This window comes from Haplochromis burtoni, unplaced genomic scaffold, assembly GCF_018398535.1.
Source record: "Haplochromis burtoni strain Fernald_Lab_line unplaced genomic scaffold, NCSU_Asbu1 Contig_137, whole genome shotgun sequence".
Classification (NCBI taxonomy): Eukaryota; Metazoa; Chordata; class Actinopteri; order Cichliformes; family Cichlidae; genus Haplochromis; species Haplochromis burtoni.
The window spans coordinates 863,941-874,877 of NW_024582498.1; the positions used below are offsets into that span (position 1 = coordinate 863,941).

Sequence of the window (10,937 nt, forward strand, 5' to 3'; positions counted from 1 at the left end):
TATATATATATATATATATATATAAAAAAAACATCAATCCCAACTGATTCCTTCCTAACCTGTTACAGGTCTGCTTAAAGCTAAAAATCTCGACCATAACCAGCTAAACAGCATCTCTCTGACCAAAGACATTCTTCAGCCTTACTTGGTTTGATTTGACCGGCAGCTGATAATGACTAATATCACGTAATGTCCGCCAACATAAGACTGAGATTCTCCTGCCTTCCTAAAGTCAGTTTTTTCCAAAGACCCCGGGAATATTTTCAGTCAGAGTCATGATAAATATTTCTATTGACATTTTCTCTCAAAACCTTCTGAATTTATTCTCTCTTCCATCTACACAACAGCTGTATAAAGGTTTTGACCTGCACTCTGAAATGTACCACTCCTCCATATTTGGCGAATAAGATCAAAACATTCAACCTTGATTTCATCGGACCACAAGTTCCATTTCCTGTCATGGGAATTAACCACATGCTTGCAACATTAAAATGTGCCTTTTGGAGAAGAGAAATCTTCATGCCGCTGCCCCGCAGAGAGTTCAGAAGTGTGCAGAACACATGAATCTCTTGCTAACTGCATGTTGTGGACAGACTCTGCTATATAGTCCTTCAGATATTTTTAGCTTGCTGCTGGCCTCTTGGTAGTTTTTTTCTTTTGAGCTTCCTCTTTATAAGTGTCCATCATAGGAAGATGACCTGATCTACATGTGGTCCTCATGGTTCTATAATTCCTTCCATGACATCCATCTATGCTGTGTTTCAGAGAAAACCTTCATCTAATTTTTTACCTTTTTTTCCCCCATCTGAAACGTTACTTTTTTAGCATGCAGGCTCTTTATGCTTATTAACTGCACTATTTTGACGTTGGAAAATCAGCTTTTTCTAATCAGAATGAACACAAGCAACACTGGACCGTACATCAGCACAAGTCTCAAAAACAGCAGACAAAGCAGAAGTAGCCCATTTTTGCATAGACAAACAGCAGTCATTTGTGTCTAAACTTTAACTGCAATTGAGCAGAATGAATGAAAAGCAGTGAAGATTTGTGTGAACATCCAGCTCAGTAATCCTGGTTTGTGTCAGAGAGACTGCTAAATGCAGGTGCAGAGCCTTTCAGATGCTGCAATCCAGCAAGCTTTGCTGATCTGCCGCAGCCTGACCTTCACGAGTGTCACATTCAAAGGGCGTAAAAGAGAAACAACTCATCGCAGCAGGATCAGGCAACCCTTAAGGATTCTGGGTAACTGAGAAGATCATGTAGGCTAACCTCCATACCGTTAAGATGACTAAAGGGAAACCAAATGAAACACAAAGATATGTTTTTCTAGTGTCAGTTGATAAAGGTTTAGAAAATCGTTACTGCTCTTCAAACTGATTGCTATTGCAATACACTGCACGCAGTTACAATAGTATCACAATACAGCATGATATCTGTGTAACTAAAGAAGAGCAAACAACGTTAAAAAACTGCAAAAGCCCGAATTGTGATGTTATTCAGTGGCTTCTTCACATTTTCCCTCCGTGAGTTTTACTTCTAAACCTCAAGTTAGTTAACTTTTTTGCAAGCGGCACCGTATCAGTTATAATGCACCAACTCTGAACAATAAAACTGGAGGAACAAGTTGTTTTTTTTTTATACAATTATTAATACTGGCCTGCACATTTATATTGAAATCGTGCTGAAAGAGGAAACTCAAGAATACAACATCTGGTCCCAACTCGCCACACGGTCAAGACATTAAACAAAAGGAAGACACGCCACCTTTGTAATAAAAGTCAGCAACGCCCCCCCAGTCCAGAGATTTTGATCTCTGGACCTCAAAGTATTTGAGTGACTGAAGCCTTCAAGCAAATCCTCACATCAAAAAGAGGAAAGTTGGAATTCTTTTAGCATGGCACCTAGTTGGAATGCTATGATGAGCCCAGAAAAATGTGACAACTTTCTCTTCCAAAAAAACTAGAAGGAAAAAAAAACAAAAACAAACACATGCACATTTATAGCAAAAAGCTTGACCAAGAACAAGTAAACATAAACTGAACCACGAAAACAGTTTCAAATGCAGACCTCAATAATAAGAATAAAAAAAAAAAATATATCAAGCATACTTTTTCTTCTTCCTGTTTTTAACTTTCTAGTTTATGTCAGTCATGTATAATACAAGGTCAGACAGCGCCTGGATCAGCCTGTCTCTCTGACACGTTACCTGACATCACCCATCACCAGTCACTTGGCCTTTTCCATTTAACATCAGTGTACTTGCTGACCTCTATATAGACTTACTTTGCAAAGCAATACATTCCCTTTGTCAATCAAAAGACATCCAACTTGCCAAATCCATGTCTCTCTAAAGCTGCATTGGAACAAAAAAAAAAAAGCAGAAGAAGAAGAAGAAGAAGCAGCTGGCCATCATGGTACAAGTAACCTTGCACCAAGGGTAGCCTTTGTGCTTAGCAAAGGGCTCAGATTGTTCCTTCTGAACAGGAGGATGACTGCAGAGCACTCAGTAGTAACATTTGGTCCTTTTTTTTTTGCACAGATGATAATGACCGAGCAGATTAGGAAGGGACAAGCATTAATGGTTATCTGCTGTGTGGCTGCCGTCTTCAGGTTGTCATGGTGAAAACTAACCAATAAGAAAAAAAAATACAAGTCCACTTAATATGCAGCGTTGACACTCTTTTAAATCTCGTGAATTTGCGTTTTAATCACAAGCCTGAGAGATATTTATGTGACCTTCAAGGCTGAAAGCAGCAAAACAAGGGTCTGGTAAATCCCTCAGCTTGAGCCTGCTGGGTGTGAAGGTTAGATACCGAGATACCGAACACTCTTACACAGACACTTTCTTCATTCCTACAAACGAAGCCAAAACATAAATCCCAACTGATTCCTTCCTAACCTGTTACAGGTCTGTTTAAAGCTAAAAAGCACCAAAATATATATTTTTAAATAGCTAATAATAGAAATCAGAACCCGGGAGATCAAGTAGGACAGCAGATTAGAAGATAAGAAACAGAAGCAAGCAGACACAAACATGGCTCGAGTCCTCTGCCTTCTTTTAGTATAGTCACCTCACTTGGCTGCTCTCTCGTCTCTCTCTCTCGAGGCTGACAGAATTATCTTCTGCATCAGAGCTGAGGCTGGGCCAACGCTCAGCACAGAGGACTCCATTTCACACAGCCAGCCCCACAGTGGCCAAGGAGACACGCAGCCAATCACGCTGGAGAATCAGTGGTATGGCCATCCACCATTTTGTGCTCCTCAAGGTCTTTGACTGTCCTGCTCAGCTGAGTGGAGCTGCCTCTGCTATCTTGTTACACAGATGGAAGTGTTTAACTTTAAGAGCGCAGACCTGAGCAAGCTGCTTCCCCTCCTGTCGGTTCCTCTGCACGCTGTCATTGCAGTCAGCGAGAAAAGCAGAAGTGAAAAGTGTGGTTTTGTGAACTGCAAAGATGGCCTCCTGCGAACCTGCCTTTTGCTGTTCTTCCGAGGGTGAAGACAAGAGCCCAGATCTGATTGTCGTGCATCTAAAACGTGGCTCCTTCGACCGCCCGGTCGAGTACACTTTAGAGGCGATGTCGCGTCCTGAACCTTCTGCGAGCGACATCATACTTATATGGGCGACCTAACGTGGTCTAATCAAGATTTCCATGAAAGAGGTTAGAGCTTCTTTTCTACACTGAAAAGCATAAGAGAGGAAAACTTGGGGCAACCCTCAGCAACACGATTAAATATTCCATCCAAAAATGATTAAGTGCACAATTTAATTAATAGCCTCAGGCGTGATTATTTTTACAATTTTATATGGGAATAAGTAGATATTTTTGGTTTTCTCGAGAGGTTTCTTCCCTTGAGCTTAAAAGAGAAAAAAAAAATCCTGACAAAAGATGTATGTGTACACAAGTTAGTGCTTAGAGCAATAAAAAAAAACAATAAAAAAGCAGTTGCTCTGCACAACACACACATAAGTCAGACACATGAGCCCGAAGACATGCTTGAGTCAGATCTCTCCAAAGTGAAACATGAGGGTTCATGGGCTAAACAAACAAGAGTGGGGCAAGTGAAGGACAGATCTTGGAGAGAAACCAGGAAGTGTTTTTCCACAAGGACAATTAGGTCCAGGAAACCTTGCATTCCGTGCAGCCTTGAAGCCCATCTCTCCTAGGAAACCATTTCCTGACGTAAATCAATCCACTGCTGTCTCAGATAAATCGGCATCATCTCACAAAAATTGTCCATAAATGACCCCGAAGTTTTGCTCTTGAGGTACCAAACTTTACAATCGAGGGAAATGTTTAGTATAACTGAAATGCCTACTTACTGTCAGGAGAATTACCCTCAGCTGGAGGCTGAGGCTGGAGGCAACAGGAATTTTACTCCTGTTTTTCCATTTTACACATCAAAATGTCTTTTGGTTGTATTCTATTCGCCCAATTCACAAAAAAAGTAAGGAAAGGGGGGGGAAAGGATTACATGAAAGGACTGCAAGATGCACTGAAGGGTTTCTTGTAAGTAGTGCTCAGTGGACAAATGCCAGAAAAGCTTGCAATGCTGACTTCCTTGTAAGCCTGACATGGCAGTTACTACAGTTACAAGGACTGGGTGAGGTTACAAGCTAGCCAGGATGGAGTGTTTCACAGTGACCATGAGAGGACACAGGAAGAAGCTGAAAAAAAAAGGGGGGGGGGGGGGGGGGGGTCAGAAAAATTCAAAAGTCAGCTGCAAACAAACTCTGTGAAGGTTCAAAGTTTTTTAAGAAGAAAAGAAGGTAGGTTCCTCTCCAGACCTGCTAAACCAACCTCTTGAGTCAACTCAACAAGTTTGAGAAGGGAAAGATGAGACCCATCAATATTAACTTACCACTGAGACCTCCTTTCCAAGCTCTTAAATATTTAATCGTCCTTGGACAGTTCTGTTGCTTCGGAAGCTGAGCCACTGTGGATCCCATCTACAAGACCACTCCTGTTTCTGCTCAATGAAGGCCTTGTCTGGTGGCACCACACTGCCCAAGGAACGGGCGTCTCCAAAGAATTTTTTTCTCCTTTTTTTTTTTCCTTCCTCCCCACCACAGGCAGCTCGAGACTGACAGAGCTGGTTCACTGTGTCTTAGCAGAGAACAGCACAAATCCTGAATTTAGGCTGGAAACCTGAGGACGCTGTGTAGACTGCTTAATTTATCCCACCAGACGAGCTGTCTCTTCAGCACGGCCACTTTAGACCTTGAATTTCAACAAAACGAGTCCCTCGCATGCCTAAAATATGCACGCTGAAAAGATCAGCAGATCTAGATAAAGGTAGGGCACAACTGCAAGCTTCACTGAGCTACACAAGCATTTTTTTCTCTTCCTCGGGACACAGTTGAATTGTTGATGTTCTGATGGAAAGCAGAGAGGAGGAACCAGTTTTGCAGCAGTATAACGTCGCAACTGACAACAGAAACTGGAATGACACCTCTAAGAAGCTACTTCCTTGTTCCACTTAAACCCTGACATGATATTGCCTTTTAGTTCTTCAAATATACCCGCTACAGTTAAACAGCATTAAATTATTCAGATGGGCAGAGCAGGTTTGGGCATATTGTAAGAGCATGCATGTGTTTGGTGGCTACTTATGAAGGCAGGAAGGTCAGGAGAAAATAGTGAGGGGTTTTTTTCCCCCCTTGCAGCTGTGCTGTGATGACTGTGGTGTTTTGGATCTACACTTGCAGCCTGGCCCTGCTGCTACACTTGCATCTTGTGAGCCATGCATCACGTCAAGAAAGCACTCACTGGAGCATTTCAATTTGCTTTTGTGCGTCTCCTTAGCCTTCTTCAGTGCCCCAGGTAGAGAAGAATGGAGACGTGCATCACCCAGTGTGAGTGAGTGAGTAAGAGATGGAGGGAGGGGAGGGAAGGACAGAGAGAGCAGCTGTATGCATGTATGTGTGTTTGTGTGTGTAGAGGGGGGTGATGAGCTTCATGACCACTTCCTCCGAGCATTCAAACCATCACAGAAGTCTCTCTTGTTTGATCCTCCGTCCTCTCTGTCAAGCTTTTCTAACATAATCCTGAAAAACCTTGCAAACAAATCCAGTTATGTAATTCCTCCCCCCGCCACCTTAAAGCTGAGCTATGGTAACACTGAGTATTAAAATTTTCTTTCTATGCCGCGCTAAAATTCAAACAGTTTGATACGAGCGTGCGCTACATGCAAATATTCAGTCAGACAGAAAGTGGTCCATCAAAAGAATAAAATAAAACCCAAAACACTACTGTCTGCTGTACCACATCACAAGTGAGAGGGGGACCCGATCAGAGATGATCTTGATCTGCTTTTCAGACCATTTATTACTAAACAAACAACAGCACTGCCCAACTGCCATTCTCCACTTCAAACTTAATGCAAATTAAGGCAACATTCGCTGGAATTACTACAGGTCCTGGAGGTGTAGTCTCTTTAGAACAAACAGTAATCGAGCAGTGGAGGTCACAGTGTCACGGCATTTGGTCGGGACTTTCAGAATAAAACAGGAAGAGTGAGACAACAGGAAGAAGGGAATGCGCATTGGGACATTCAGCGATAGCCTTTCAGTCCAACATGATGGTGCACATCTGCTCGTGTCATCACATGACTTCAGTTAAATCTTAGAAGATCATTCAGAAACATGCAGCTCAAAGACCCAACACATGTGCTCCCACACAGCCCTGCCCCAAGGTTTTCTGTACAACACTGGTGATGATTACACCAGCAGAGAAATGCTTTTGTAGACACGAAGCGAGCAGAAGAGTGAAACACTAAACAGAGCAGCGGAAAAGTCCAAGATCAAATTTGAGTAGAGCATTCTGGCTCTGTGAAATTCTTAGTTTAGTCTCAGAAATACAAGCAGGAAAGGGGCACAAGATGTTTCCTCTTATTTACAGTCTAAATTCCAAGCCTATTTTGTTTACCAGCACACTAGTTTCCACTTACAAAATACATATTTCCCAAGGAGAGATTGATTTTCTTATGGCCGTTACAGATAGTGGCCTTCCAGGCTATGTAAAAATACAGGAGCCACTTTAAGGACCCTGTGTTGTTCAGTTTTTAATTCATATGTGTGGCACATATACATGTTACTGCCACACATGAGTGTCATTTGCCGAATTATAACAAAGAAATTCCTACAGGGAACTTCAGGGGCCCTCACAGAGTCCAGGGGGCTTTGGTATATGACTATAGGTCACCCGCCAGCGTAGTACGAATAGGCCACGAATGTGCTGGAGACTTGTGAAAGTTATTACAGGAACTGCAAGTGCAAAGAGAAGCACACTCCGAGCGGGAACAAAACACTGCGATCACGGGGGCTTGTTTCTGCAGAACATCCACCATCCACCTGACTGCATCCATTGCATTGCAGCGAGGCAAATGTGTCGCCGCAGCAGATTCCTGCCCGTCTCTGTCCTCTATTGGCTCCTCCTCGAGAACCTGTTTGCCCTGCCACGCCGGGGAGAAGGAGCCTCGCCACCATTTTGATTGCTCCTCTCAGCCCCGGCATTGTCGCAGCACAGTGTGTCAAGCTCACAGTCTCCTTGTCAGCAAGATTTCACACAGCGGCCAGGGGAACTGCAGAGCGTAGCACAACCTCACACACTCCCTCTCTCTCCTTCTCTGTCACACACACACACACACACAGAACGTCTACCCACACACAGACAAACACACTACAGCTTTCAAGCCCCCCACCCCCACACTCTCCTGCCAGGCTGGTCAACAGACACCTTTTGGATATAATGTGTGAAAAGTCACCCAAGGCTTGCAGAGCGAACGCGGAGCGCATTGCAACCGAGAGGCTGTTAATAAATGACCAACAACCTCAATCGCAAGTCTAAAATAAGTTTTCCAAAAGGACCCAGAATCTCAAATAAGTCCCAAATAAGTCTGTAGAGCCTTACAGTAACGTGCACAGTGGAGGCTCCTGCTTCCTTTGCAAATTATGGGGAAGCCATAAGGGAGCAAAATTTAAAGCACATTCATGACAGTATCTGAACCCTCGTCTGACCAGAGCACGGAGTAAAAAAAGAAGAAGAAGAAAAAAGAATCTTCTTGAGAACTTCCTTTAAGAAACTGTTTGCGACAGTCATTACTTCACCCTCACACACTCAACCAGAAGAGAGAGAAGAGAGCGAGAGAGCATGTGTGAGTGTGTGTGTTGACTCCACTTTTTGTTGAACATTAACTACTTGCATGGTCAAAACACTGCATTATTGAGCCTTAGGATTCCTGTCTCATCCATGTGCTCCCCCCCAGCCAATCACAAGCGCACACTTTCCAGAAGCCTCAGCAGTACATCTCTAGCAAAAATAAAGAAATATTTGAAAAGCAAGTTTTTCAAATCAAGATGACTTAAACAAGCAAGCCAGGGGTTAAAAATGAAGAAGTTAACCTCGAAAGGCCCCCCACACACACAAACACACACACTGGAGGATCTAACCTCACTTTTTAGAGTTCTTCTGCTTCCTCTTAGACTAAAACTTCCGAGCTGAAAACGAAGCAGAAGAGGAGGAAGAAGAGGATGTGGCCGAGCCTTTCTTTTTTTTAACCCCCCCTTCTCTCTCTTTCTTTCTTTTTCTAAACACAACCTTTGTTCTGGCGTGAGGGGGGGAGGTGGGGGGGGAGATCCTGCCTATCTGACTCCAGGGCTCTCCTTGGATACTCATCTGCCTTCCTCCATTTTATGGTGAAGCCCTCACTAGTGTGACATACCTGACTTGAGACCAGTGACAGCAAATAGACATCCAAAACAGTGCAAGGGCACATGCGGGTTAACAGTGTAGCAAGAAGCACCCAAGAAGAAAAGCAAAAGAAGGACCAAAAAAACCCGTTTGAATTAAAAAAAAAAAAAAAAAAAACATCTAAAAAGAAAGAGCAGAAGAAGAAGCCACACTGCGCTTTTAAATTGATTTCACGACCAGCAAGACGTGTAGTAGCTCCAGCACTGTGGACTCAAAAATCGCCACCACGTTAAGGTTTCCTTTTTAAAAATTGAGAGAAGCAAGGGGAGGTGGAGAGCGCATATAGCCTCCACACAGTGGACATGGCTTTTCATGGTGTGTGTGTGTGTGAGAGACTGGACCAGCGGCTATGCCAGCTCCACTGTGTCGCTAATGGAGGCTGGTTGGTAAAGGAGAGCAATCCGTGCAATGGCTTCTCCATGAAGCTAACGCGCAACAACACGCACGGTCGAAGAGAGGGGGGGGTGCACAGCCGGGGCCAATAATTCCCCTGACCAGACATGTCAGAATAACAAAACACTGGCGCTCCGGTGCTGCCGAAACACGCAGGCGAGCCTCTTTACACCGCCGCGTCCATTTCCTTGTGTCACTTTGACAACAAACCGAAAGGCGACATAGCGAGGAAGCGCTAGGCTGGTTAGGATATTAACTGGGAAGCGAGAAGACCCACTTGACTTTGGCTGCACGGGTGCCAGCAAGAGCGACCACCCGATTAAAAAAGAGAGAGAGAGGAGAAAATCTCGCCCCGACTTCCTTCTCAGTGGTAGCATGGACCTCGACTACAAAAAAAAAGGGGGAGAAACGAGGGGAGATCAGCTCTTTCCAGGTCATTCACGAGGCGCTCTCCAAATTATATCCCATGATCTACCATACCGACGTTCTCGCAGACCTTGAAAGCTCAGCCGAAATCTTGACGAAACTGGAAATATAGAGCAAGAGCACACACACAAAAAACTCACTGGTACAATCTTCTCCTCAAGCGATCCTCCCAAAAGTTGTCCTCCGTATTTCATGCGTGCGCTCGGTCGGTCTAGTGGATGATCGCCATCTTTCCTGCTTCTCCTTTGCTGCAGCTGCAGATGACCTGAGATCCGTCTGTCTCTGAATAATGAGCAACCACACAGACAAGGAAGACAATCTGCAAAGCAGGCTACACAAAGAAGTTTGGGAGACTAGCAAGCACCAGAGGGTGCACAAGAGTTTACGATGAGACGAGGGAGCATCAGCAGGATGGACAACGTCTGTGCCTGAGAAGCTCATCCTTCATCTAGACTGAAGTCAGATAGTCTGCAAAGCCTTATCAAGCGACGCAGACCACCACCAGATACATGCGGCCACCGTCAATTTTATATAGGGTTGCATACCATGTCTGCAACGTCATGAGGTTATCTGCAGTTCACTTTGGTGGTGATGCTGCTTCCCAAGTCAACCAAACACACAGATAGACACATAGATACACAGATTCACTATACACACCCCGATATTAAAAGATAAATATAATTTAAACTGTATATTTTTACACATCCCAATATATATAAAATATAGAATCTAAAAAAATCTCCCAGTGACTGACAAACAAAAGGTTTATTGTTTTCATCCAAATAATAAAAAATCAAGAATTCAAAGTATTCTATTTAAATTAAATTAAACAATTAATTATATATAATTCTATATATGTATATTAGATTTAATATTTTTTAATATATATATTTTATGCTTGATTGATAGTCAGAAAAAAAAATAGGTAAATGGCTGATGAGATGCAGTTTTCTGTCACTTCCCTGTTACTGTAGACATGCGGCATGCAGACTGCTGCTGCTGTGTCCACCAGCCACTAACAAAGGAGGGAGCCCAAGACAAAAGGTGCTGGGTCCTGCTCAGATGTATGGCAGTGTAAACGGTGGGTGGGTGGGTGAGTGGGTGGGGGTTTGAGCGGCAGGAAGGGCACGCATGGGTGGGTGGGTAGTGAGAAGAAGAGTCTACCTTGAGTGGTTGAGTAACTACAATGTGAGCGGGGAAATGTGTCTCCCTCCATGACTTTTTGTTGGGAAGAAGTGTATATTTTTACCTGTTATGTATGGGCTTTCTTTTAAATCGATGCTGTTTACATTATATCTCTGCACAATATTTCTGATATGGCAACAGCTTATTGTCACACACTGCATGTCTGAATATTTAAAAGCTTTG

The 10,937-nt window shown here is 43.5% G+C and overlaps 1 protein-coding gene across 7 annotated transcripts in view; it reads right to left on the reverse strand.

Moving 5' to 3' along the window:
* The window catches only part of znf462 (zinc finger protein 462), a 53,723-nt gene extending 43,660 nt beyond the window's left edge, over positions 1 to 10,063 (reverse strand). For 4 of the 7 annotated variants that reach the window (XM_042224415.1, XM_042224417.1, XM_042224416.1 and 1 more), the window contains exon 1: positions 9,710 to 10,063. The gene's annotated coding sequence lies outside the window, so the exon portion shown is untranslated. The other 3 variants (XM_005931197.3, XM_005931198.3, XM_014336464.2) reach the window with 3 other exon arrangements.
* Positions 10,064 to 10,937: the final 874 nt, after the last annotated feature.